We start from the raw sequence: 22,033 nt of genomic DNA, 5'->3' as shown, positions 1-22,033 counted from the left end.
TAAAACCATGTTTATTAGTTACAGAGATCAAACTTTAACATGTGAAAGAATAACTTCTGAAAATCTTGCTTTTAAAAATAGGAATGATTATTTAGAAAAAGAGTTAGTCATGTTCCATCAAACTCAGAAAGAAAGAGATGATGCCTTTTATGTTAGAGATGAATTGCTGAAAATGAATAAATCTCTAAAAACTGAGTTAGAAAAGGAGAGAGAGATTATCAGGACTTGGACTAACTCTGATAGAACAACTCAGAATTTATTAAGTAGTGGAAACTGGAAAGAGGGATTAGGTTATGGAGATGATAAAAGTGAAAAAGGAACTGAACAAATTGAGCCAATTGTTGTTAAACAAACTGTTAAGCCAAAGGTAAATCCTGTTAAGTTTGTAGCTAAAACTGTAAAGTCTGATTCTGAAAAGATGAAAGGTATTGAGACAGAAGTGATAGCAGAGTCAACTTCTGACAAATTAGAACAGGATAAACCAACTGAAGTTAACATAGGCTTAATGACAAAGAAACAGCTTAAACATAAGTTGAAAGAAATTACCAGTGTGAACAAGGTAAAGGAAGCTAGGAAAAATAGGAATGGAAAGGAAGATATGCCTGTTCCTAATTGTCCTAGAAAGAAATGCTATAACTGTGGAAACTCTAACCATCTTGCTTCTTTTTGCAGGAAGAATAAGAATATAAACTCTTTACCTCCTAAATCAGGAGTTAAGAGTCAGTCTGTTAGGTTTAAACCACAAAATCCTTGTTTTCATTGTGGTAGTATATAGCATTCCATTTATACTTGTAAGGAATATTATAGTTTGTACTATGATTATTATCAGATAAAACCTTCTTTGAAGAAAGTTGCTTTAATTCCTTCTAGTGTAAAGTATGATGCAAAGTCCGATACTGTAAAATCTGATAAGAAAAATGTTAGCATAAACTCTGATGTTAAATCCGCTGCAAATGTTAACAAACTTAATAAGGCCAAAGGATCCAAGCAAGTCTGGGTCCTTAAAACTAATCATTAGTGGTCTTTGTGATTGTAGGGCAACAGGCATCCTAGTTATGGATAGTGGATGTTCAGGACATATGACTGGAAATAAAGCCCTACTATCAGACTTTGTGGAGAAAGCTGGCCCAGGAGTTTCTTATGGAGATGGCAACATTGGAAAAACTCTGGGATATGGCAAGATCAATCTTGGGAATGTCATCATTGAGTCAGTAGCTCTAGTCTCAGGACTTAAACACAATCTGTTGAGTATAAGTCAAATTTGTGACAGAGGTTATCATGTGGATTTCTTTGAAGAACACTGTGAAGTTATAAGTAATTCTACAGGCAAAGTGGTTCTGAAAGGTTACAGGCATGGTAACATTTATGAAGCCAGACTTTCAACAAGTACTGATGGTTCTGCTATCTGTCTATTGAGTAGAGCATCAATTGAAGAAAGCTGGAATTAGCACAAGAAACTCTCTCATTTAAATTTCAACAATATAAATGAGCTTGTAAAGAAAGATCTTGTGAGAGGATTGCCAAAAATAGTATTTTCTCCTGATGGCCTTTGTGATTCATGTCAGAAGGCAAAACAAAGAAATTCTTCTTTCAAGAGCAAAACTGAGTCATCAATTCTTGAGCCTTATCACCTACTGTATGGTGATCTATTTGGTCCAGTCAATGTCATGTCTATTGCAAAGAAGAAATATGTTATGGTTATAGTGGATGAGTTCACAAGGTACACTTGGGTGTACTTCTTGCACAAGAAGAATGAAACTGCATTTACTCTAACTGATCATGTTAGACAGCTGGATAAGTTGGTCAAAGATTCTGTTAAAATTATAAGAAGTGATAATGGTACTGAGTTCAAGAATTCAATCATGGAAGAGTTCTGCAAAGAGCATGGAATCAAACAAGAATTTTATACACATGGAACTCCACAGCAAAATGGAGTTGTAGAAAAAAAGAACAGGACTCTGATTGAAGCTGCACGAACTATGCTTGATGAAGCAAAGTTGCCAACCTATTTTTGGGCTGAAGCTGTGCAGACTGCTTGTTTTACTCAAAATGCTACAGTCATAAACAAGCATCGAAAAACACCATATGAGATGGTGAAGAAAACGAAGCCAAATCTGAAATACTCTCAGGTATTTGGTTGCAAGTGTTTTGTTCTTAAGACTCATCCTGAACAGCTATCAAAATTTGATCTAAAAGCTGATGAAGGAATCTTTGTTTGATATCCACTTTCCACAAAAGCCTTCAGAGTCTACAATTTAAGAACAAGGGTTGTCATGGAATCTATCAATGTCTCTTTTGATGATAAAAAGATTACTGGACTTGAAGATTTCGATGATCATGATCAGCTAAGATTTGAGAATGAAGATTTAAATTTTGATTCTGGAAATTCTGATGACTTAAATCCTGATCCTGTAAGTTCTACTGGATTAAGTTCTGATGTCATTGAAACTGTGGTAACAACTCCAAAGGAAAATGCACCTGTCCAGAGGGAGCAAGCTGAAGATCCTACCACATCTTAAGACTCTTGACAAGCATCAGAACCTGTCACTGACTCTTCAAGTTCTGATTCATCTAGTTCTGATGAGCCAAGTATTGATAATTCTGGAAGCTCTGATTCTTCAACTCCTGAAAAATCAAACTCTAATTCTGAAGTCTCAGAGAGCATAACTACTTGGGGAGCATAGGGGGGATCCAGTTCTAGAGATCAACTTCCATCTGCAAGGAAATGGACTAAAGCACACACACCTGATTTAATCATTGGAGATCCTGAAGCAGGTGTCAGAACTAGAACTGCAACTTCAAATGAATGTCTCTATCATTCCTTTCTATCTCAGACTGAACCAAAAAAAGTGGAAGAAGCTCTTCAAGATGCTGATTGAGTGCAAGCAATGCAGGAAGAGTTAAATGAATTTGAAAGAAATAAAGTCTGGACCCTAGTGCCAAGACCAAAGAACAAATCTGTTGTAGGCACAAAATGGGTATTCAGAAATAAAACTGACAGTGATAGCATAATTACAAGGAATAAAGCAAGACTGGTTGCTAAAGGCTACTCTCAATAAGAGGGTATTGATTATGATGAAACATTTGCACCAGTTGCTAGATTAGAAGCCATAAGGATCTTTTTAGCTTATGCTACTCACAAGAAGTTTAAAGTCTTTCAAATGGATGTGAAAAGTGCTTTTCTCAATGGAGAATTGGAAGAAGAGGTATATGTTGAACAACCTCCAGGCTTTGTAGATCCTAAATTTCCCAATCATGTCTACAGGCTTGACAAAGCACTTTATGGCCTTAAGCAAGCTCTAAGAGCATGGTATGAGACTTTAACTCAATTCCTTCTGGAAAGTGGATTTTACAGAGGCACAATTGACAAGACTTTATTCTACCTCAACCATGGAAATGACTTACTTTTGGTACAGATATATGTTGATGATATCATATTTGGTTCTACAAATTCCAAACTTTGTGAGAAGTTTGCAAAGCTAATGCAGTCAAGATATAAAATTAGTATGATGGGAGAACTCAGCTATTTTTTGGGCCTTCAAGTCAAGCAAAACGATGAAGGCACTTTTATTTGTCAATCCAGGTATACCAGAAATTTACTAAAGAAATTTGGAATGCAAGATTGTTCAACTGCATCCACTCCCATGGCCACTGCAACCAAATTAGATAAGGATACTAGTAAATCAGTAGATATTACTAACTACAGAGGTATGATTGGCTCCTTACTCTATCTAACTGCTAGTAGACCTGATATCATGTATGTTACCTGTCTTTGTGCAAGATTTCAGGCTGATCCAAGAGAACCTCACTTAATAGCTGTGAAAAGAATTTTCAAGTACCTTAAGGGTACAGCTGATCTAGGATTGTGGTATCCTAGGGAATCAGGTTTTAAGCTAATTGGTTACTCAGATGCAGATTTTGCAGGATGGAAAATAGACAGGAAAAGCACTACTGGAAGCTGCCAATTTCTTGGAGGCGGATTGGTTTCTTGGTTTAGCAAGAAATAGAAGTCAATTTCCATATCAATTGCAGAAGCAGAATATATTATTGCAGGAAGCTATTGTGCACAGATTCTTTGGATGAAGAATCAGTTACTGGATTATGGGTTAGAATTTTCTAAAATCGTTATTTTCTGTGATAATCAAAGTGCAATTGATATGACAAGTAATCCAGTTCAACACTCAATGACAAAGCACATCAGCATTAGGTACCATTTCATAAGGGAACATGTGGATGAAGGTACAGTGGAATTGCATTTTGTTCCAACAGATCAACAGCTAACAGATATCTTCACAAAACTCCAATGTGAAGCTACTTTTATAAGATTGGTAAATGTTGTGCATATGTTGTGTACTTGATGATTTCATAAACAAAACATCTAAGTAGATTTTACTTAGTGAAATTATGTAGCACTCGACGGATAAGAATTATAGTCCCGACGGATAACTCATTATAGTCCCGACGGATGATTAACTTATTATCCATCGAGTGAGCAGCTTATGTAATAATAAGTTTGTAGCATAGTTATGTATGCACCTTTGTATAGAATCTGTAGTAGCATATAAGTCATGTTGACTTTAACTAGATATGCAGAATAGGTTGATTAATTGTACATAATTGATGTCTTGTAATTCTGCATAAGTGATATAGAGTCAAGTGCCAAAATAGCTACCGACGGATGATTAACAAAGCCATCGACGGATGATCAAATGACTATCAACGGATGTTTAATATAGCAGTCGACGGATGATCAATTAAACCACCAACAGATGTTCTGAAAGTCGATGGATGATCATATGAAGAATTCAAACAGCAGTTGAACAGTGAAAGCTGACACACAGCCGTCGAGATGTATACAAACACACTGTGGAAGCCCATTAACTGGGTAATAGAGGATAAAAAGCATCAAAGCTCAAGACTGTTAGATTTTATATTTGTTCAGTCTTTTTGACTTTGTAATCTTGGTATTATATAAACCAAGAGAGTAGCAAATAGAAAAATAACTGAGATAGCTGAGAAACACAAAAACAGAGAAATCTTTGTAAGCAGAATCATTAGCATTTCCTGTATTCTCAGTAGTTCCATTTGTAAGCAGCTGTGAGCATTTCTACACACAGAGTCCTCTCGATATATTATATATATCTCTGGGGAATTGTTTAAATCCACCAGAAAGTTTTTAAAGACTCTTGTTTTTAATTACTTATGTTTTGATTCAATTAAGTTTACATTCCGCATTGTGCTAATCAAAATAAATATATCTATAATCGAGTTGAACATTTTTATTTCAAGAAAAAGGTTCAAAAATTCCATTCAACTCCCCTTCTGTAATTCTTGCTACATTGTTAAGGGACTAACAATTGGTATCAGAGCAAGCTCTTAATCTACAAAGAGTTTAAAGATCAAAACAATTCAGCAAGATGAACAAGAAAGATGTTGGAGTCAAGATTCCTTTTCTTGATAAAGATAATTACCATCATTGGAAGGTAAAGATGCATCTTCATATGATTTCTCAAGATGAGGCCTATGTGGGCTGCATAGAAAGAGGCCCTCATGTTCCAATGAGAGCTGCTACAGGAAACGAGCCATCTGTTCCAAAACCAAGGCATGAATGGTCTGATCCTGACATTGAACAAGTCAGGAAAGATAAAAAGGCCATGAACATTCTATTCAATGGTGTTGATGCAGACATGTTTGATAACATCATCAACAGCAAAACTGCCAAGGAAGTTTGGGACACAATACAGATAATTTGTGATGGCACTGAGCAAGTTAGAGAAAATAAAATGCAGCTCCTGATTCAACAATATGAACATTTTCACAATGAAGAAAGTGAGTCACTCACTGACATTTTTAGTAGATTCCAAAAACTACTAAATGCTCTTAAGTTGCATGGAAGAGTCTATCAGACTAAAGACTCCAATCTGAAATTTCTCAGATCTCTTCCAAAGGAATGGAAATCAATGACAGTCTCATTGAGAAACTCACAAGATTATAAGGAGTTTACTTTGGAGAGACTGTATGGCATTCTGAAGACCTATGAGCTTGAGATAGAGCAGGATGAAAGAATGGAGAGAGGAAAGAAGAAAGGAGGATCTATTGCACTAGTTATTGATCTGGAAAAGGAGAAGGAAGTGAAGATGGAAGCTTTAGAATCAACTTCAAAGGTCTGTGAGAATAAGGGTAAGGGGCTAGCTGCAGAAAGTGAAGAATCATTGAGCCAAGATGACATGGAGGACATTGATGAGCACCTAGCATTTCTTTCAAGGAGATTTGCCAAGCTCAAGTTCAAAAAGAACTTTGGAGCAGCCAAGCCAAATAGAAACATGGTGGATAAGTCAAAATTCAAATGTTTCAAATTTGGCTTGGCAGGGCATTTTGCAAATGAGTGTAGAAAGTCGGATTCCAGTAAGAAAAGATTTGAGTCTGTGGATTATAAGCAAAAATACTTTGATCTACTCAAACAAAAGGAAAGGGCTTTTATTACACAAGAGAATGACTGGGCATCAAATGGTTTGCATGAAGATGAAGATGCCAGCTATGTCATTTTAGCCCTAATGGCCAAGTCTGATGAAACAGAGACAAGTTCCTCAACCAATCAGGTAATCACTACAAACCTTGCACATTTATCTAAAGCTGAGTGTAATGATGCCATAAATGACATGTCTACAGAATTGTATCATTTGCGTGTTACACTTAAGTCTCTCACTAAAAAAAATGCTAAAATCAAAGAAAACAACTTGTTTTTAAGTTAGAGGAATAATGTGCTTGAGTCTCAGTTTGTTGAGTTTGAGAAACTAAAAATTGAGTGTAAGATTGCCAAGGAGGAATTAACTGAGTCCTTGAAAAAGGAAGAAATTTTGAAGAAGTAGCTCGAGCGTGAACAAGAGGTGATTAAAGCATGGAAAACATCTAGGGATGTTCATGCTCAAATCACCAAAGTTCAAGAAATTGAGTCTTTTTGTGATGAAGCCTGGAAAAAGAATAAAGAGAAACTAGAGCCTATTTTGGTAGATGGGTTGCTGACAGATGTAGACTCGACGGATGATGAGGACTATCCGTCGGATAACAAAAAGTGTTATCCGTCGAATGATAAAAATCCTCATCCGTCGGCTGTAAGCAAACCCATTAGCAAAGCCAAATTAATCAAGCTAAATGATAAGTATGGGTCTGTTTCCAAGAACTTTATTTCAGGAGAGTCAAGTCAAGCTAAGAAAGGGAAAAAGGCTAATGTTGGTCACATGACTGTCAAACAGTTAAGTGACAGACTTGAGAAAATAGAGGTAAAAATAGAGACTAAAAAGAAAAACAATAGGAATGGTAAAGTAGGGATTAACAAACACAATAACTACACACCTGATAAATATGCTCCTAGAAAAATCTATGTCAAGTGTGGTAGTGTAAATCATTTGTCTGTTAATTGCAAATCTGCCATGCCTACTCCCGTGTCTGTTCAGCCTCAATTTCCTAACATGAATGCCATGCCTCCCATGACTGTTAATGCTATACCTACACAGAATATGAATGCACAGTTTGCTAATATGCCATTTGCACCTAATTCATATTATGCTGCATAAAATATACCTCAAATGCCATTTAGCATGCCTTACTGGAATAACATGTTTGCACCAAGCATGCCATTTCCTGTTAGCCATAACATGCATGATAATTATGTTGCATTTAGTGGTTTCAAAGGTACAACCCAATTGACTGAGGAAGAATCTAAAATTCCTAAGTCAAATGAGATAAAACCTAAGAAACAGAAGAAGAAAGCTAACAAGGCAGGACCCAAGGAAACTTGGTAACAAAATCAACTTGATTTGATTTTGATGTGTGCAGGGAAACAGAAAGAATCTTTGGTACTTGGATAGTGGCTGTTCAAGGCACATGACTGGTGATTCTACCCTGCTCACAGAGTTTAAGGAGAGAGCTGGCCCAAGTATTACTTTTGGAGATGACAGCAAGGGTTATACTGTGGGATATGGCTTGATTTCAAAGGATAATGTCATCATTGAAGAGGTTGCCTTAGTGGATGGTCTCAAACACAATCTGTTGAGTATCAGCCAGCTTTGTGATAAAGGCAACTCAGTAACCTTCAATAAAGAAGCCTGTGTTGTGATTAACAATCAAAACAACAAAGTGGTTCTCACTGGTGTGAGAAGAGGAAATGTGTACCTAGCTGACTTCAACTCAACTAAAGCAGAATCTGTAACTTGTCTTCTCAGTAAAGCAAGTCGAGATGAAAGTTGGCTATGGCACAAGAAGCTATCCCATTTAAACTTCAAGACCATGAATGAGCTGGTAAAGAAAGAACCAGTAAGAGGCATTCCTCTAGTGGAGTTTACAAAGGATGGACTGTGTGATGCCTGCCAAAAAGGGAAGCAGATCAAAGCATCATTCAGGAAGAAACTTGATTCAGCAATTGAAGAGCCTCTGCAACTGCTTCACATGGATTTGTTTGGACCAGTCAATGTATTGTCAATTTCAAAGAAAAGATTTTTCCTAGTAATTGTAGATGATTTCTCAAAGTTCTCTTAGACATATTTCCTAAAGTCTAAAGATGAAGCTAGTGAAATCATCATCAATCACATAAGGCAAGTTAACAATCATCCTGATTTCAAAGTTAGAAGAATCAGGAGTGACAATGGAACTGAGTTCAAGAATTATGTCATGAGAGCATTTTGTGAGGAAAATGGGATCTTGCATGAGTTTTCAGCAGCAAGGACTCCACAACATAATGGAGTAGTGGAAAGAAAGAACAGATCTCTTATTGAAGCTGCAAGGACAATGCTTGAAGAATCAAAATTACCAACATATTTCTGGGTTGAAGCTGTAAACACTGCATGCTACACTCAGAACATCTCTCTGATTAATCAAGCAAGATGCATGACTCCTTATCAATTGTTCAAGAATAAGAAGCCAACTCTAAACTTTCTTCATGTCTTTGGCTGTAAATGCTATATTCTGAGAAATCAAACTGATCAAAATAGGAAGTTTGATGCTAAAGCAGATGAAGGAATTTTTGTTGGATATGCTGTTGGTAAAGCATATAGAGTCTACAATCTAAGAATCAACATTGTTGTGGAATCTATACATGTTGTGTTTGATGATAAAAAGATTGAAGGACTGGAAGATGGAGATTACCATGAGAGCCTCAAATTCGACAATGTTGAGATGGTCAGTGATGGAAGTGATGATGAAAGTGATCAAGAAACAGTGTCTAAGGATAATGCAGACAAATCTACCACCAATGAAGCACAAAACTCAACATCCATCGAGTTATAAAATGCTTCATCCGTCGGAAGGCAATCTGTGTTATCCGTCGGTAGACAACCTGCCTTATCCGTCGGTACTCAAAATTCACCATCCGTCGGGTTATCAAAAGGAGCAGGAAGTCAAGGCAGATCACCCATAGAAAGTACCCCTTTCTCAAATCAAAGATCCATAAACTCAGGGGGAGTTTCTAGCAATCAAAACTCAATCACACATCAAGACAACATTGAGGTCTCTTCATCTAGAGCTAATCTACCTCAACCAAGGAAATGGACAAAAGATCACCCCTTTGAACTGATTATTGGTAATGTTTCTTCTAGAGTTTAAACCAGGAGAGCAACTCAAGAAGAATGTCTATACAACAGCTTTCTGTCAAAGGAAGAACCAAAGAAGGTAGAAGAAGCCTTGTTAGATCCTGATTGGATTTTAGCTATGCAGGAGGAGCTAAACTAATTTGAAAGGAATAAAGTATGGAAGCTGGTACCCAAGCCTAAAGGAAAGAATCCAATAGACACCAAATGGGTATTCAGAAACAAGATGGATGAAAATGGCATAGTAGTAAGGAACAAAGCCAGATTGGTTGCTAAAGGCTATTGCCAGCAAGAAGGAATAGATTTTGATGAAACATTTCCTCCTGTTGCAAGACTTGAAGCCATCAGAATCTTCTTAGCCTATGCAGCCCATGCCAATTTCAAGGTCTATCAAATGGATGTCAAAAGTGCCTTTCTGAATGGAGATTTGGAGGAAGAAGTGTATGTTAGTCAACCTCCTGGCTTTGAAGATCCAAATTTTCCAGAGTATGTCTATTATCTACTGAAAGTACTTTATGGACTGAAGCAAGCACCTAGAGCCTGGTATGACACTTTATCAAAGTTCCTTTTGGAAAATCACTTCACAAGAGGTATTGTAGATAAAACTTTATTTTTCAGAAATGTTAATGGCTCTAGCATACTTGTTCAAATTTATGTAGATGATATTATTTTTGGCTCTACAGATGAGAAACTTTGTAAAAAGTTTGCCAAACTGATGCAAAGTAAGTATGAAATGAGTATGATGGGAGAACTAGCTTACTTTCTTGGTTTACAAGTTAAGCAAGTTAGTGATGAAATATTCATTAGTCAAACTAAATATATTTTTAATCTCTTAAAGAAGTTTGATGTAATAGATTGCACATCTGCAAAATCTCCCATGGCCACTGCAACTAAGCTTGAACTAAACACTACTGAAAAGTCTGTGGATATTTCAAGCTATAGAGGCATGGTTGGCTCACTTCTGTACTTAACAGCTAGTAGGCCAGATATAATATTTGCTACATGTTTATGTGCTAGATTTCAGGCTGATCCTAGAGAGTCTCACTTGATAGCTATTAAGAGAATTTTCAGATATCTCAAGGGAACACCAAAACTTGGCATTCGGTATCCTAGAGATTCTGGTTTTGATCTAACTGATTATTCAGATGTAGATTATGCAGGTTGCAAAATTGACAGAAAAAGCACAAGAGGAACTTGTCAATTTCTAGGAAACAAGCTTGTGTCCTTGTTCAGTAAAAAGCAAAATTCAGTTTCTACTTCTACAGCTGAAGCTGAATATATTGCTGCTGGCAGTTGCTGTGCACATATTTTATGGATGAAAAATCAATTGCTAGAATATGGTTTGCAAGTTGAGAGGATTCCTATTTTCTGTGATAACACAAGTGCAATTGCCATCACTGAAAATCCAGTGCAACATTCAAGGACAAAGCACATAGACATCAAGTACCATTTCATAAGAGAACATGTAATGAATGGTACTGTAGAGTTACATTTTGTTCCAAGTGAGAAGCAACTTGCAGATATATTTACTAAGCCACTGGATGAATCCACCTTTTCTAGGTTGGTAGGTGAGTTAGGTATGCTTAATTACTCTTGAATCTATCTGAGTTATTTTGCAGGTTGAAATGTAGCCAGAAATATAACTGATCTTTTTTTTGATCATGGATGAAATTTTGGCTAAGTCAAAATTTGCATCTCGACGGATGACCATTATCCACCGAGTTAAGTCATCTGTCGATATACAATGTGCAAATAAAAATCAATTACTTTTCTGGAATCTTTTAAAACTCGACGGATAACAGTTTATCCTCATCCATCGAATTGTCTAAATCTTAACCGTTAATTCCCTGAACATTATCCATCGAGTATACTTACAGTTTGTAAATATTACACGACGGATAATGGGTGGAATTTTTACAGTTTATTTTTAAACGGCTATTTTAGGAAATTTCTATTGGCTAATTTACTTTTCTTTATTATTTTCATCCGTTGTTTTTGAGGGAGTATAAAAGCTTATTTCATTCCAATTATTTTCTTTTATCATTCTCAAATTCAACTGCTTTTATTTTATTCTCTCTCAAGCAAATATCCTCTTTCTCTTCAAGCTTTCATTCTCTAACAATGGCACATGTAGTAAAGATCATGTCTCAGAATGGGTTCATTTATGAGAAGAACAACTTCACTGCTTTGGTCAATAAGGGTATTCAGCAATCAGAAGACTATCACAAGATGATGGACTTCGTGAAGAACTGCAAGTTAAGTTATGCCATGCTTGAATCACCCACAGTTTACTATGAAGTTGTTGAAGAGATGTGGACCACTGCAAACTACAACTCTACTGACAAAACCATCACTCTAAATATCAAAGGTAATGAGTTCTGTATCAATAGTGATGTGATAAAAGCATGTTTCAAAATTCCCGATGATAATGTAACTTCACCACACACTGACACTGATATTATCAATATGCTTAATTCCATGCATTATGCACTTCCTACTAATAAGCTAAGTGAGATTAGAAGATTAGGTCTTAGGAAGGAATGGAGTTTCATGTGTGATGTTGTGACTAAACTTTTCTCTGGAAAAGTCAGTAATTTTGATTCTGTGAACATTTCCATGCTTAACATGCTATACATGCTAGTTACAGATAAATTTTACAATTTCAGTGACCTTGTCTTATATGAGTTAGGTTTTAAACTAGGTGAGTTAGCCAAAAGGGGAAAGAATGTATATTATGCTAGATTTTTCATGATATTGGCTAACCATCTTTGTCAAGAGATTATACTTGAGAACCCAAACAACAAATTAGCTTGTTGGGTTCAAGAGAGAAGAATAATTGCAGATTTGAACAGAGCCAACCATCATAGGGATGTGCCAATGTTCTACTTTCCTGTAATGCAGACACCTCAGGTAAGTGAGGTAAGTTCATCCATACCCTCAACTATTCCAATCTCCTCAATTTCTTTGAGTTCAGGAGTAGCTATGGCAACTGTGATAATGACCAAATAGTTGCCTACCAAAGCTGCCAAATCAACTACAATTTCTAAATCCAAGTCAAAGAAAACCCCCTCTGGTATCTCTCAAAAGGTACCAGTTGAAAAATCTACCAAAGCCAAAGAGGGGAGTGTGAAGGAGGGTCAGTTAGGTGAGGGAAGGGGTGAACATCAAAGAAACCCCAAGGATAAGGTTGGAGAGTTGAGTGAATCCCAGCCTAGCCACACTGCAGTTTCCCAACAAACTGCAGTGCTTAAAAAGGACAAAAGTTCACTTCTAGCTGCATCCTCCCAAAAGGATGTGGCTATTGAACAAAGTTCTCAGCCAAGAGCACAGGCCAAAAGGGTTAGGGACACAAGCTCACCCCAAACTTACACAAGAAAGAAGAAATCCAAAACAACTGGGGATGCACAGGGAACACACACAGTGCAAACTGGTGCTAAAGACATACTCCCTGCACTTTCTCAAATTCAAATTGATGTGGCTCCAATAAATGTGGAGTCACATCCAAAATCTCTTATAATAGAAACCTCTGAAACACCATACTCACCAACAAACTCTCTGGAAGTGGATATGATAAACACTTCAATTCCTGATTCCCCTTCTTTAACTCTGTTGGGGAAGCCAAAATCTAGTGCAAGTGAGCATCATCTTTTATATAATTTGTTGGCTCACTTGCCAATTCTTTCAGATACTATTGTGACATCTGTGCCTCAAATAACTTCAATCAACACAGAGTCAACAATAGTTTCTCTTCCCACCTCATTCATTTCTACTCTCTCGATGGATATTGCTCGTTCTTTGAGTAGTGATTGTATCCCGACGGATAAGCTTAACAGCAGTTATCCGCCAGATAGCTTTACCACTCACCCGATGGATATCACTTATCCGTCGAGTGTCTCTGCACAACTTCAAACTTCAATTATTTCTAGTGCAGAAGATTTAGTGGTAATACAGTCACTCTTAAGGGGAGAGAGAATCAAGTAAGGGGAGAAATGACCAACTGAGGGGGAGAAACTTCAAGTACAAATCAGCAAATTAATTGTACCTTCAATTACAATCTCCAAGCTAACAGTTGCATATGGTATAGATCTAATCAAAGCAGCAGCAGCAAATTTGAAAGTTGCTGAAAAAGGAAAGTTGAGTTTGATCAACTAGAATAAGATTGATGAGGAGATACAGAAAAAGTTTGAACTAGTCAAGGAGCCAGTTCAGTCAACCATCCATCACTCTCATGTCAAGCCAATCAGTGTGAATGAGATGAGCATGAACTATCTGGAAAAAGGACAATCTTCCTGCATCAAGTCTACAAAGGCTGAAACAATTCTTAAACTAAGGGCAAATTATCCAAAGTCATCTTGGAAGAACCCTATGGACACTGTGTATGAGACACCCAAGCCTGATGAAAAGAAGCTTCTGTCAAGATCTATTGTCTTCTATAAAGATCCAACTGATTCAGCTTCAAAAAGGAGAATTGCTAAGATATTCAGAAACGGAAAGGAAATTTGTGTGGTAGCTGGACATCCACAATTTGCTCAAGCAAAGAAAGAAGAAAAAGCCAGATTAAAGCAGGAAAAGAGGCAAGCTGCTCTAGATGCAAAGAAGTCTAAACAAAAGAAAGAACATATTGCTATCTTGGCCAAGGTACAGGCTGTGAATTCTTCTCAATTAATTCCCTCTCAACCATCTGAAGCTGCTGAATCAAAGAAGAAGATTGAAGAACAGAAGAAATCCCCAAGGAAGAAAGAATTGGATAGAAGAACAAAAAGAAAACTGGATGTTGTTGACAAGGAATTGGAAGATCAATTTCCCAAGGAATCCACTCAAACTACAACTCAAGCATCAAAGCCCTGTGTGGTATTTGAAGACATAAGGGTGGTGGATCCCTACAGGAGTATACATGGTGAACCTATTGTGCCAAAGGATGAGCCAATAGAGTGGGATAAAATACCAATTCCTGACTTCAACTTACCAATCCTTAGCAAGACAAAAAGGACAAAGTCAAGGGCAATCAAGAAAGTGAAGCTGTCACCTCTCAAATCCAAGTCAGTAGTTAAAGCTCAACCCAAGGTCAACAGGGGAGACTACTTGTACTTGTGTGACATCAAAGAATTTTCAGATCTAAACCTTTATCTGGATGAACTGGATGAAGTAACGGCAATTGATGCATACAGAAACCTACCTGAAAGGTTGGTGTTCAAGTACAAAGGAGGAAGGGAAATTCAGTGGCCACTTCACAGGATTCTTCAAGAAAACCAAGCTGTGCTGATTAAAGTGTATTCATCCTTCAAGAAAAACTTTAGGTTCAATGTAACTGCAAGAAGACTAGAATTGAAGAAGATTGAAGAGCTGAGGAGTGTTAGAGCTAAAGATGCACTCCCAAAGACTCTAATCATCCCATACACAGGGAGAAGAGTGCATCTAAGGCCCTACTGGCTGATGGAATTCATAGATGACAAGGATGTGAGAAGATTCTTCAGATTAGAAGACCAACTGAGTATCTCTAGCAATGAGACTCTCTTGGAAATGCAAGAAAAGCTAGATCTCTCAGAATCTGATGAACTAGAATTCCACAGGCAGCTCCAGAATCAAATTGAAGAAAATAACAGAAAGCTTGGAAGAAGATCCAGACCTTCAAGGAACTAGAAAAATCTGCTCAGGCTATAGGAGCATCTTGAATTGACTGTGAGCCAAACCTTGCACATTTTAATTAATTGAAGCACTTTCAGTTTATCTACTTATTCTTAAAGATATATGTTCAGGATGTTTTGTTATCATCAAGTATCTCTTAATTTATGCCTACAATTCCAGTAGACATAAATTGGGGGAGATTGTTGTGCATATGTTGTGTACTTGATGATTTCATAAACAAAACATCTAAGTAGATTTTACTTCGTGAAATTATGTAGCACTCGACGGATAAGAATTATAGTCCCGACAGATAACTCATTATAGTCCCGACGGATGATTAACTTATTATCCATCGAGTGAGCAGCTTATGTAATAATAAGTTTGTAGTACAGTTATGTATGCACCTTTATATAGAAACTGTAGTAGCATATAAGTCATGTTGACTTTAACTAGATATGCAGAATAGGTTGATTAATTGTACATAATTGATGTCTTGTAATTCTGCATAAGTGATATAGAGTCAAGTGCCAAAATAGCTACCGACGGATGATTAACAAAGCCATCGAAGGATGATCAAATGACTATCAACGGATGTTTAATATAGCAGTCGACGGATGATCAATTAAACCATCAACGGATGTTCTGAAAGTCGACGGATGATCATATGAAGAATTCAAACAGCAGTTGAACGGTGAAAGCTGACACACAGCCGTCGAGATGTATACAAACACACTGTGGAAGCCCATTAACTGGGTAATAGAGGACGAAAAGCAGCAAAGCTTAAGACTGTTAGATTTTATATTTGTTCAGTCTTTTTGACTTTGTAATCTTGGTATTATATAAACCAAGAGAGTAGCAAATAGAAAAATAACTGAGATAGCTAAGAAACACAAAACAGAGAAATCTTTGTAAGCGGAATCATTAGCATTTCCTATATTCTCAGTAGTTCCATTTGTAAGCAGCTGTGAGCATTTCTGCACACAGAGCCCTCTCGATATATTATATATCTCTGGTGGAATTGTTTAAATCCACCAGAAAGTTTTTAAAGACTCTTGTTTTTAATTACTTATGTTTTGATTCAATTAAGTTTACATTCCGCATTGTGCTAATCAAAACAAATATATCTATAATCGAGTTGAACATTTTTATTTCAAGAAAAAGGTTCAAGAATTCCATTCAACCCCCCTTCTGTAATTCTTGCTACATTGTTAAAGGACTAACAGTAATGAACTTGAAATGGTTTCAGGTTCTTTCTCTAAATCTGCTTAGTTTTTGTTCTCATACATCGGACTTTATGATCAGTGTTTACAGATTGTATTATCTATATGTAATCTGTGCTAAATTTGAAAATTCATCAAATGCTGATTGTTATCTGATGTGGATCTATATACTCTGATAAGTGTTTTGAATGTTCTGTGACTATTCAATTCAATGAGGATAACTGTGCTAGATGCTGACCTAGTAGTCTTTAACATACTAGAAATCCCATGTTTGAATTAGTTGTTTATGTAGAAACTCATTAACACAAGCAGATTCTGATATTGAGCTTAGTCAAGTTTACTTTGTGTATCTTATTACTAAGTCACAAACTAGATTCTTGTTTTTATCTGTCAAATTCTGATGTCAGTAAATCTTAAGAATGAACTAAGTGTTGATAAGCCTCACTTATCAAAAGAAAAGAAAAGAATAAAAGTCAGGTACTCCTTTGAGATCTAGAGTAAATATGTGGAAGGGAAGACCCAAGTGAATTGCTGGTATTAAGTAATATGCATTAGAAAAGAAAAACTTTTTCTTGGTGACTTTTTACAGTCTATGATTACTGGAAAAATACTCTGATAGCAGCATAAATTCTGATAAACAGTCGTGCTTCACTTACACTGAGAAGCCACTATAAAAAGGAATTTCAAAAGATGCATAAAATGAGCACAAACAGTTGAGGTGGACTCTTGCATAAATTTGTTCTATAGTAGACATTATGACTGATGACAGATTTTAACCATTTTTCTCAGTTATGCCTTATTTCTAAGATGTACTGAAGTTTATCAAACTTTAATCTTTACCTGATCTTTTGCTGAATGCACACACACTTTCACTCCATATGAATGATGAAAATTACTGTGGTGATTAAGTTGTTGTTGACAAACAGTTAAGTGTCATTTGCATAAATTCTGAGGACAAGTTCTGATGGAAGTTCTGATGATTAAATTATGAAGAAAATAAGTTAGTATTTGTATGAAGAATTACAGAACAAGATATTCCGTTTTGAGTACAGAAGCCATGTTCTGGTGACTGTTAACATCTAATATAAGTTAAGTTCAGATATTAAATCCTGATGGAATCCTTGATGCTTACGTGGCATTATTCTTTACTTGACTTATTTGTGGTAAAATCTGAGACAATCATATTTAAATCAGAATATATTTGGGCAAGATAAAAACAGTCATAATCATTTTGAGTTAGTGGTAAACGTGTATGTCTTGAAAACCTGCATGTGCACGGTAATTATTGCCTATTTTACGTGCCCATTAACTCCCGCTTTAACCGTTTATTGACTGTTCACACGTTGCCAGGTGTAAAGTGTATCCCATCCTTCAAAAATATAACTGTTAAGTGGAGAGAGTATATATATGGGAGTTAAAAGATTTTCTAATCTTTTACTTACTTTTCTATTCTTATCTCTTTTATTCTCTCTCTTTCTAATATTCTCTGAACCGTTTTCTTTCAGGACTTTTAAAAAACACTTTACAAACACCCTCTTTCTCACTTAATTTCTTACAGCGATGGCACCAAAAGACGTGATTTTCAATGGAGCTAAGTTTTCCTAACAACTACTTCGCCATTCTTAGTAAGGCTGAAGCTCCATCGGAACTTCACTTTATTCAGGATTTTCTCGCTAATTCTGATATTGAGTTCGCTCTGACCCAACCTGATGCAGTCTCTGGAACTCAAGTGCTGGAGTTTTAGAGAAGTGGAGTATATAATGATGGTGGTGCTCAAGGGTCCCCAAGTATAATCTTTACAACAGGGAAGGATGAGCATGTCGTAACCTTGGCTACAGTACGTCAAGCACTTCAGTTGCCTGAAAACAGAGCCTATACAACTGTTGAGGACCCCATTCTTCAAAATATGATGGCCAGTCTGGGGTATGAAAAGACATTGGCAAAGCTGGGTCAATTGAAGAGACCTTACATAAGGAGGGAAAGGGGTTTCTTCTTTGACTGCATCACCAAGGCTTTTGCCTATAAATGTTCTAACTTCGATGCAATCCCTATATTCAGTCAACAAATCGGGTATGCTCTCATTAATCAAACTGATTCTGATTATGCAAGTGCTCTTTTAGGTTTCATTGGGGATAGGTTGACAGAAGATAGGAATACTATCTATTTTGCTCGATTCAGTCAGCTTATTTATAGTTTTTGTTGTGATGATAAGCCCCAATCAGCTAATGAATTAATTCCATCATTCAGACTAGCTAAAAGAGCTTTTAATGACTTATTATCTACTGATAATAAGAAGGTTGTGTTAAGACCCCTCCGAGTTCCTTTATCTGTCAAACAGACCTTGATAAACTATGATCCAGTTAAATACACTGCACTATATCCTGATGTCTAATCATCAGAACCTCAACCGTCAGCACCTACCACCTCTACACAAAAACCTCAAACTTCTCAACCATCAGCACAAACAACCAGAGCTTCATCTTCCAAATCTTCTAAGAGGACAAAGTCTGTTCCTCAACCTCCACAAATAAGAAGGAAGATGATTCTCAGAGATGCGTCTGAGAGTGAAGAGAAAACAATTGAAGCACGGGTTCATGCATCTAAACCTGTGACAGATGTAGATGAGAATGTTACTTCTCAGAAAGACACAGTAGCTCAAAGTTCTGATACTTTGAAAAGAAATAAATCTGTAAGTTATTTTGCTGTTGAAGCAACTCCTTCATTGGCAAGGAGATTGAAGAAAATGAAGGCTAGGAGGTATTTGGCTAAGGCTCCATCAGAAGATACTGAAGAAGCTGAGGAAGGGGATCAGGAATCTCTGATCTCACAAGAACCAGTTATCATTGAATCCCTTCCAGCTCAAGCCAAAGATACTGCTAATGCTACAGTTGTTACTGTAATATCCGGGATATATCGTGTAATTTTTTTTGCTAATAAATAATTATTATGAATGTTCAGTGTTTATTCTGTGATTTATTTGTTCAGTGTTAAATGTGTTTGGATGTTTAAAAATAATATTAATTGAGTATTTTAATTTTTATATGTCCAAAATAAAATATAGATAATTTTTATATCTTCCTAATTATTTTTATGTTGATTTATGATTTTATAGGAAATATATGGATTTTATAAAATCTTTTTCCGAGTATTTAAAAACTATTTTATACAATCGGGAACCAACCGACATCATGCATTTTTACGTTTTTATAACCCGAAACTCTTCCGAGAACTCCTTCATAACCTAATTGTAATATTTCGAGCATTTTCCATGTTTGGAATTTTTCGATCCGGCGTACAGTTTGTCCTGCGCGGGTCCCGGCGCAACATTTTCGATATATTATTCATTTCGGTAAATCAATAAAACTCGTATTTTCGATAAACGGGATCTTTTTATTAAACTATCACAATTATCACCTTGTAATACGTGTAACCAGGCGCTAAGACCAAGACCGCAGTACAAATTGTACTGGTTTGGATTATTATCCCGAAAATCGGTACCGTTTAGATCAGTTTTTATAAATAAACGTACCATTTTATATCCGGAATGATCCAACGGGATACTAATTTTCCGTAATTATAAATAGCCTTTACCGTATTTTATTCCGTATCAAAAATCATTTGCAGACAGTAATTATATAATTTTCCAGAGAAAATTCATATATTAATAAACCTTTCTGAGAATCAAACAGCAATTCGAAGGTGTTATTGATCTTTGTTTTCAACGCTCGAGTAACCAAATCAAAGGTCTTGAAGAGTACTATCAGAATCTGTGATCCATACACCTGCAGAATCAAAGATTTATTTTCTGTAAATTTATTTATTTTCAAATTATTTTGATTAAAAATATGAATTTTTGTTCGGATGATTGTTTGAATGATTTAATGATTTCATGTTGTAGAGCTTGTTCTCCTGATGATTTTGATATATTATATGACTGATTTGGAGTTCAATAACATGTTCAAAATTGACTTTGATTTTCGAATTTTGAAATTAGGGTTTATAACCCGTATGAATGTTCTTAATTGAAATTTGGGCCTTTTTGATTTATGGGTTATTAGCTGTTGTATTATAGTGGGTTGTGTTCGTTATGAAATTTGTAATCAATTGGTGTATAGCTCGTTAATAGAGGATTAATGAATCGAAGGGAGTTGTGTTTTTAAGTTTACGTCAAGCTCGCCGGAAACCGGCGAACTTCCTGGCCATTTTCCGGCCAGCTCAAGGGTTATTAATATGTTTTGATTGCATGAATAGATTCCTGGTTGTCTGTAGATCATATCTGGAGCTTGTGGTGGGATGAGGATGCCAGGAACGTGTTCTCCGACCATCCCCGAAGTTTCCCGGCGACCCCATGTAAAAATTGAAGTTTAGTCCTTGTACTTTGAAGATGGTGAAGTTCAGTCCCTGAACTTTCCAGAGTTTGCAAGAATAGGATTCATGGTTTAAAAATATTCCAAAATCACATTTTCTATTTATTTTAATTATAAAAATTGGTTTTTAATTTCTGAAAATTCCAAAAATTATTATTTTAATTCCAAAAATTATTTTTAATTCAAAAATAAATATGAATTAACTAGTTAATTAATTTCAGTTAATATTTAATTGATTAATTGGTCAATTAATTCGAAAATTAATTGATTAATTGATTTAATTAATTATTAATTGACTTTAATTAATTATTTAATTAGATTTAATTATTTAAAAATTCTGAAAAATAGTTTCGAGCTTTAAAATATTATTTTAAATTATTTTCAAGGCTCGATAATTATTATAAAATTGTTTTGAAGCTAGATTTGGCCAACCGAACCCTGTTTATTATTTTAAAATTGATCCAACGACGCGTTTTAATTCCGAAAAAAATGTTTTAAAAATCATTTTAAATACCCGAAAGCCTGTTTATAACCCGGGGTTTCTTTATAAATGATATATCATTGACTGTTTGACGTGTTATGTGCTATATGTGACTCGGTGATTGACTGTCGGTCTATATGTTCGATGTTTACTTGTTATTAGCGTAACTTTCAATCCGTTAATCGGATTTGGGTAAAATGAAGGGTAGATAGAAGTGTAAGTCGAATAAAATCGTATGAGTTGAATATTGATAGATGCTTATGATATGTGAGCAGAAGAGGCAAGGCGTAGGAAAGGGAAACAGATAGTCGAGGAATAGACGGTTGTGATTAGAAGTTAGTACAGTATAGAAAGCTAGTACCAGGCAAGTGTTCTGAACTTTCTCGAGATATATTGTAGTTGATTGATAGTCCTGTTTCATATTGCAAGTGCTTTGAAGCACTGAACTCAAAACCCTGATTCCAGTTATTGATCTTGAGCCATAAACCTTATTCTCTCTAAACCGTTGATTCTTATACACCCAAATACGAACCACAAATATACGATACTACTCCACAAATACATACAAACTAAATGCCAAACACTGAATCGAATTACTTATATACTTAAACCATTGTACCTTATGCTTTGAAAGACCAATTCCTGGTAACCCTGAAACATTGATTCTATTGTTATCCAATTCTTTCATTACCTAACAGTCAAACTTTAAAATTGCCATACTGATCCCTTGTAAAGATTGAAACCATTTCCTTATCGAAC

The sequence above is a fragment of the Apium graveolens genome, chromosome 6 (genome assembly GCF_009905375.1).
Source record: "Apium graveolens cultivar Ventura chromosome 6, ASM990537v1, whole genome shotgun sequence".
Lineage (NCBI taxonomy): Eukaryota > Viridiplantae > Streptophyta > Magnoliopsida > Apiales > Apiaceae > Apium > Apium graveolens.
This window is presented reverse-complemented; position numbering follows the sequence as displayed.